Genomic DNA, 8,437 nt, shown 5'->3' with positions numbered 1-8,437 from the left:
GGCCGCTCACTGGCTGAGCGAGGTGTGGGCGCAGCACCGAGGGTTGCGATCCCATTGCCGGTCCCGGTCCGGTACGGGCGCGACACTGAGGGTTGCGATCCGTTGCTGGTCACGAAAAGAGACAAAAAGGAAAAAAAAAAATATATATATATATATATATGAAATATGTCATGTTAAGCAATGCATTTTCCTGATGAACTTGTCAGGATAAATGAGTTGCAAAATATAATGCCTAGTGATCAAGTTGACCGCCTCACAGACTTACTTGTAAAATGAGAGTTATACGTTTCTCCTAAGGTTAGCATGTGAATTAATTTAGACAATATGTAATCGAGCACTTATGCACAGAGCATTCCAAGCCTAAGATGTTATCTGCTGTCGCTAGGTTTGACTTCTCTGAATTGCCTTAGCTCTGCTGTCTCTCTTGCCCTTCTTTTTTTTTTTTTTTTGTTCTTTTTGAGACCGGCCGCACCGCGCTCAGCCAGTGAGCGCTGTGAACGCGCCGGTCATCCCTATATAGGATCCGAACCCGTGGCGGGAGCTTTTTTTTTTTTTTTTTGTTCGAGACCGGCCGCACCGCGCTCAGCCAGTGAGCGCTGTGAACGCGCCGGTCATCCCTATATAGGATCCGAACCCGTGGCGGGAGCGCTGCTGCACTCCCAGTGCCGCACTCTCCCAAGTGCGCCATGGGCTCGGCCCTCTCTTGCCCTTCTATCAACTCCCAAATACACTTAGTTGTTAAATTCTACAGATTCTAATTTTTTTGAAATGGCTCAGCATTACCCTTCTTTGTCATTCCTGCTGTATCTGCCACTCTGGGTCCTCACTTCCTGCACATTTGTTTCAGTAGCCCCTTTCTTTTGTTCATCTATTTGTTAATTTTTTGTTAAGCAGTCTCATACATCTGCTGTGTTCCAGGCACTATGTGAGGTGTAGATTGTATCATGGTGAAAAAAACAGATGAGGCCCTTGCCTTTACTGAACTTCCATTGTATTGTGGGGCTGGTTTTAAGCAACTAAGCCTCTGTTAGTCATGGCCAGGGAGAAAAACCGAGGGACCTAGTTTTCTTTGTCTCAAGTCTCATCCCCCACCACACACACAGAACTGATGGTGTTATCTTGGAGTCATAACTTTGTTTCACTCCCTGTCTCAAAACCCCTCAGTGGTTCTCGATTGCCTTTTGAGAATACAAATTCTTCTGCCTGCTCTTAGGGTCTAGATTCTCCATAATATAAATACTCTCATTTTCTGAGGTTTAAGGATTCCAGATGCATTATAAACACCTCGAATCCTAGCAGCACCTCTCGCTGCCAACCCCACTTCTCTCTCACTTCTGCTCCAGGTTGGGTTAGATTCCCTCATTTGTACCTCATAATATCTCGTGCACATTTCTATTATTGCCTCCCCCATCACAACCCCTTCCCACCTCTTCTTCCCTATAAGCTATATTGAGGTTTATACCAAGAAAACCTCTGCTTTACTATCATCCGCCTACTTCTCCACTCCACCTAGGCAGCCCTTTGTCAGGAGCCTATAAAAGGGTGCAGTCACCTTGAAGCCACCAGACTATCATGCTAGATATTCAGGACCATAACTTCTGAATTAACTGCCCACTGTCCTTAAGGAACCATAAAGACCAATCACAGGAAATATCACATCAATATTTACTTCAGTCACTGCCAGGAATCTGAACGTCCTCTAATCTGACTGCTTGCTTCTCCAAGCATTTTCTAGTGGGCTATGGTAATTCCTTTACATGGTTTGTCAAAGTCCTCTATATTCCCGGCCTTTCCTCCAGATGTATTTTGAGTTCTTTTTCTTAACAGCAAACTGACTTTTACCTGAGGAAGAGTCCCAGTGCAGCCCTTTCAAGTGAAAGCTATTTTTTCTCTCAGTCGCTGATGCCTCAGAGCAGGAGGTAGGGTGGGCAACCCCTTTGACCTTAAAAAAGTGTAGCTCTTGGAAATTTATGCTGTCTGGATATGTAACCCTTTACCTCTGTTTGTTGCTGTTGTCTGTAGTCCCTGGATTATTCCTTCTCATGTGGGGGAAAAAAACCCCTCAGTTTTTCCTATGTTCTCACACCACAACCAACACTGAAGACTTCTGTGATCAATGTGTGGGGGTTTCTCCCCCAACACAAGCAGCAGTTCTGCAGCGGATCCAGCTGGTGTCCTCCAATTTGATTCCAACATTATCTACCTTGAGACAGCACCAGATTCTACGAGTTGAGGGCATAGTCCCACAAGACTGCTCCCCAATTCTGATGCCAGTTGTCCAGCCCCAGGTTGTTTTACCTGTGTTTCTGACTGACTGGTTCCCATGACCCCCTCCTTGGGTTTAATTTGCTAGATTGGCTCATAGAACTCAGGAAAACACTTACTTACATTTACCAGCTTATTATAAAGTATGTTACAAAAGATACAGAAGAAATTCACAGGGCGAGGTATGGGGGACAGAGCATGGAGCTTTAATGCCCTCCCTTGTCTCACCACACCATATTCCAGGAACTTCCATGTGTTCATCTATAAGAAAGCTCTTCAATCCCTGTCCTTTTGGGTTTTTATTAACCTTTGGCCCTCTTCCCTCCCCAGAGATTGGAGAAACGAGGCTAAAAGTCCTGATCCTTTAATCCTGCCTTGGTCTTTCAGGTTACCAGCCCCATCCTAAAGCTACCTAGGGGTTGCCAGCCACCAGTCAATTCATTATCATACAAAAGACATCACTTTGGAGACACCAAGGATTTTAGGAGTTGTATTCCAGGAAACAGGGACAAAGACCAAAAATATACAGTGTATTCCACAATGCCACACTTCTCAATAATTTGAAGACTTGAGCTACTGCATCACAATCTTCATCTCTGTCCATCTCCTGCCATCATTCTTTGTGACTTCAATTTCCACACTGATGAGCCATCCAACAAGGCAGTCCTCACTTTGTGGTTCTGGGATGCACACATTTTAGTCACCATTGTTTAGTTAAAACATGCCAGCTCTTCAACAACATGGGTTTAAATTTTAATTATGATGGTATATTAACAGTGAGTAATTACATAAAGTACAAACTTCACAGCTAGCTCTTTAGTCCACAAATCACTATGCATATAACAGATGGGTATTGTCTTAGCTCAGGCTAGTATAATGAAATGCCATAGACTGGGTGGCTTAAACAACATTTATTTCTTAGAATTCTGAAGGCTGGAAATTGAGATCAGTGTTCCAGCTTGGTGGGATTCTTAGTGAGGTCCCTCTTCCTGGTTACATGGTCTTGGTGGGTGCATGCAGAAAGAGAGAGGGAGAAATAGAGACAGAGACACAGAGATCTGTGTCTCTTTCTCTTTTTATAAGAACATTAATCCCCATCTCATGACCTAATCTAAACCTAATTACTTTCCAAAGGCCTCACTTCTGAGTACTAACACATTGAAGATTAGGGCTTCAACATAGGAATTTTGGGGGAACACAAACCTTCTGTCCAATCCTTCTTTCAGCATCTGTCTGTTATTGGTCACTGCACATCTGTTTTTCAGTTCTTCAGTTTACACACAGACAGCAAAGCATGTAGTTGTGTTGCCTCATTGTTTCCCAGTGATAAACTCACATGATGTTTTACAAAAATGGATCATCAAAAGAGAGAATTAGCCAACAAAGATAAAAGTACAGCAAATAAATAAAAAAATAATAATGCTGGGAGTGAAATTGCATGTGATTAGGAAATTTGAAAATGATGACAGCAAAGCAAAGCAAAGATAGGATGAGAAGTAGGTGCTGTAGGATCCACACAGGAAGAATCCAGTAAGGAGGAAAAACAAGGTAAAGTTGCTTCAACATCTTTTATTTTAAATTGCACTAGGAACAGAAAGACAATTATGGCCGAGATACTTTCTTCTACTTTTGATTGCTGTAGACTGTAGTAAATAAATTTAAAAATCCCAATTAATTTGGTTAGCATTCACACGGAAGTGTTGAAGGTAGTTGTCATGTTGAAAGAACATGGTAATTACAGAGAACATGGTAATTACAAAGAAACTTTCACTGCCAGTAAAGTCTGGTTTCATCATGTTAGAAGTCAACATGAATTGATTAATATTGAGCTGTCTGATGAAGATGCTAGCACAGTTCAAGGTGCTGCTGTGAGGTTTGTACCCAGTTTCACAGATTAGTTAAGACGGCTGTGACAAAAAAGTTGAAGATGTGCACAGGAAGTGATGCTGATAAAACAGTTCACGTTAAAGAAATTCCTGGAGATATTTCCCAACAATGGAAGTGCAAAGATAAACTGTTGAAAGCCTATCCAAACTCAGAAAGGAGTATGGCAATTATCAAGACAGAAGAGATAAGTTACAGATGAGAAGGCAAGCACAATTGAAACTACTGTTGGTAATATATATATATATATATTTTTTACAAAGAATAAAGCACCGATTCTCCATGTTTCTCACACTTTAAATTGTAGTATACTAGATAAATATTAGTTTTACAATTTTAAAAATTCCCTATACATTTTTAACAAGCAGCAAGAGAGTTTTTAATGTTTTGACAAAAGTTCTTAAACATTACAGGACAATTGTATTTTTTCTCTTTGATTATTAAGATTGCTATGTCAGCTTCCATGGTCATTTTTATAGTCCTATGCTACTGTGCAAACTAGGAGTGGCTGTAATCTAGCTTCTCAATTACGTGACCAACTCAAATTCAGTGACCTTTTCTTCCAGCCCACCTTAATTCACCCTCTAGACCTTGCTATCATCAGTATTGTATGACCTCTGAAATCTTTATTTCAAGCAAGTTATCATCATGCAATCATTTCCTGTCCTTCAGCTCACCACCTCTAGTACCCTGAAGACAGCCACCCACTCTTTAATTGTATTGAAATCTCCATTCACTGGCCTTTTTTGTTGTTCACAGCCCTCTTGTTTTCTTCCTTGTTCAGCTTAGATTTCATGGCCCATTATAATCACTCCTTTACAAACACCTTCCAAATTCTTTTGCCCCTCTTCTTCACCTGGGAAAACCCCTTCCTGAATGAACCCCATTATCCACTTTGTCCAAACCTAAATCAAAGTAGCTAGACTTGACTGAGAACATCACAAAACCAGACTGAGTAGCTTCACTTTAAATTCATGACCACCAGCCTCGAGTAGGCACACCACTTGGCATCCCAGAGACTTTGCTTTCCTACTCTCTGACACACCTTCTCTTTCCTCAAACCTTCTATGTTCCTCTTCTCATTTTCAGCTGATGATCTCACCCTATACTTGTATTTTATTACGGAAACAAAAGCTTTCAGAGGTAAAAGTCCTTCAAGTTTTCCAACATCAAATCTCTAAACCTTCTTGCAGTTGTAGCCGGCCACCTTTTGTCTTTCCTGTTACAATGGATGGATCGTGCATCTTTCTATCCAAGGCATATTGCCACACCTGTGTTCTGGGTCCAATTCCTTGTTGCTTCCTTACAGTCTGTCTTCCAGCGGCATGCACTAGTGTCTCCCATCTTAAAAACACCACCACCACCTCTCCAGTTACCCTCTTTCTCTATTACTTGTTACAATAAAATCTCTCAGAAGAGTTGCCTATACTCTGGCTCCAATTCCTAGCTTCCCATTCCTTCCCTAATCCACTTCGATCTACTTTCTGAAACCAGCACTCCACTGAAACGGCTTGAAACTGTCAAGACAGCTAATTGCTCCAAAGTTGCTAAATACAATGGACATTTCTCTGTCTTCATCTTACTCAACTTTTTCATTGACATAGTTGACCAGTCCCTCTTTTTGAAACACTCTATCCTTTTCGGTTTCCAATACATGACACAGTGAAAGAAAGTGAGCCTAGATGCGGGTACCGTTCAAGCTTTATTAAAGGAAGAAAATCTGCCGGGCTGTGCTCAAAATGGCAGGCAGCCTGGAGCTGCCCTAGAAATGGGGGACAGCCCCTAATATAGGGCAGTTGGAGCTTATATTAGCTTTTGGACGCGAAATGTACGGGGGAGGGGGGAGACCATTAGGTTGATGTAACTGGGTGGAGAGTTGTTTCTAAGTCAGGAGGCTTCTGGTAAAGGGAAGTGGGGAGGGGCTTGGTGCTGGAGTGGAAGATGAGGCCGGAGGCTGTTTCATGCTGGTGCTTATTGTGTGCACAATGGCTCCAGCCATGTCCCAAATCCATCACACAGTTTTCTTCCTTCTTCTCTATCTTACATAGGTTAAGTAACTCTGGACTTCTTGGTCTTGGGCCTTTTTCTTGACTATGTCTACATGTTCTGAGTGGTCTCATACAGTTTTATGTTGTTCACCCTCCCCTTCACTACTGTTTTGCCAGTGCCTATTAGTAAACAGTAAGGCAGTTTTTGATGAATGAATGAATGATTCCTTATATCCCCATTACCTAATATAGTTTTCAGGTCATAGTTGGTTTGCCATAAAATATTTGTGTAATAATTGACTGGACATTGTTATTTTTATTCTACAAATGAGAAAATGGTCAGTGAGATTAAATAATTTACATACTTTCACACAGCTAATGAGCGGCTCAGCTGGGATTCAAACCAAAGTCTTAACTCTAAATGTTTGTTCTCTCCTTTACATCATATTGCCTCCTATATATTCCATCCCTAACTAGAATCTGCCTTCATTTATCCTATTCTCAAGCCAAACCAGAAGTGATATATCTGAATGTGTAAGTCTAAAACTAGTTTTAACTGTCTAAAAGTAGTTGTAATCGTTTAAAACAGGTTTTATTTTCCTATCTCCAGTTATTCCAAAGCTGTCTTTCAGGGTATAAGCTGAGCTGGGGCAGAGAGAGGACCATGCCCCTCAGATGACCTCAGGAACCTGGACATTCTCCACCAAACTGCTAGATCCAGATTAGACCAACCAAAGGACTATTTTCAGAACTGACCAATGGATGCTGCCTCATTACCGTATTTGGCCCAACTTGGAACTAGCCCATCTCCTGTCACCTGGTCATATGGCCTGATTCATACCTAGTGCCCCTTTAAAAGCTTGTTCAGCCCTGAATTCTGGGACACAGATTTGAGAGCTGTAACTCCTGTCTCTATGCCAGTTGACCTTGCAGATAGGGTCAGTGAGCCCCTGCTAGGTAACAAATATGCCTGCTAATTTCCCACCACTCAGTCTTTTTTGGCTTGCAACCCATTTCCACTTCCAATTGCACATCTACCTGTATCTGTCCTACCTATCTCTTAAGACACTTCAAATTCTGTGTCAACTTTGATATCTTAATTTTTGTAGTTGCTAATAAATTTTCTACCACCTGAGCTGCCTTTAAGTACAATGATATGTTTGTATCATATTAGCATTGAAGCTCCCTACAGGCATCCATAAGGTGCTTCCTTAATATTCTGCCTTGCCTTGCATAATGGAAAGCTGAATAAGTATTTGTTGACTTAGAATGAAGAATTTTAAATTTATATTCGATCTAGAGACCAAAAACCCAAGGGATAAGAGGACCAAATAAGTAGACTTATTTTTAAAATTTATTTTATTTTTTTAACACCACACTCTATCCAGAGAATCTGAGAGCTCTGATCAGGGAAGGAATTTTGGGGAACGATGGCATTTCTTGGCGGGTTCAGTCAAAAGCTGAGGCAGCAGCCTGCAGCTGCACACCGGGGGCCAGACACCTTTCATCCCCTCACTCCTCCAGTGGACGTCAGGCCATTTTCTCAAGTGCGCTCTAGGCAGGGCGATGGGGTGCTGTCTGACTGAACTTGTGCGAGAAGCAAAGTCTGATTTAGGAGCAGTTGGATGGCCTTGTTTCGTCGGGGATGCCATCTCTAATCTGGTACAAGTGAAAAAGTCAGGAAAGGGAGGGCTGGGAGAGTACTGGAGGCCGTTTGTATTAACATCATGGTCTAGAAATAATCCGTTTTGTATTTCCACACTTTGCTGACTGTAGGCACCAATAACATACAGAGGGAGCCACACTGTACTTTAAATCCAAGAACATGCTCTTGCCAGAAACAAGCCACCTACACTCTCAGGAAATAAAGCGTCTGCTAAGAGATGGACTTCTCCACGTTTCTGGCTCCCTGTGTCTTAACGCGCGGTCTGCCACGCGTCCTTCCAACGTTTGCTTCCTAGCCTGATGTTTTAGTGCAGTCCTAGACGTGGCCCAGTCCACCTGAGAACCGGGATCAGTAATGAACTCAGCGCCAGGGGAACGACTCTGCGGGCCCAGGCGCCTCCTCCGGACCCACCTCCGTGGACTGCGTTTCTCCCCATTTTGCAGATGTGAAAACGCAGGGGAAGTGGAGGTGACGGTCACACCCCTGCGATTCAACTTCGGCGGCTCCGCGTTTGAAGACCGCGACGCCAGCCACTGAACGATCGTGGTGGACCTGCGGGGCGTCCGCGGCAAGGCCACGTCCCGCGGCAGGTGGCTCGCGGCTCCGGGGCTCCCGCCAGCCAGAGAACAAAGGC

Source organism: Galeopterus variegatus, unplaced genomic scaffold (assembly GCF_000696425.1).
Source record: "Galeopterus variegatus unplaced genomic scaffold, G_variegatus-3.0.2 Scaffold5285, whole genome shotgun sequence".
Classification (NCBI taxonomy): domain Eukaryota; kingdom Metazoa; phylum Chordata; class Mammalia; order Dermoptera; family Cynocephalidae; genus Galeopterus; species Galeopterus variegatus.
This window is presented reverse-complemented; position numbering follows the sequence as displayed.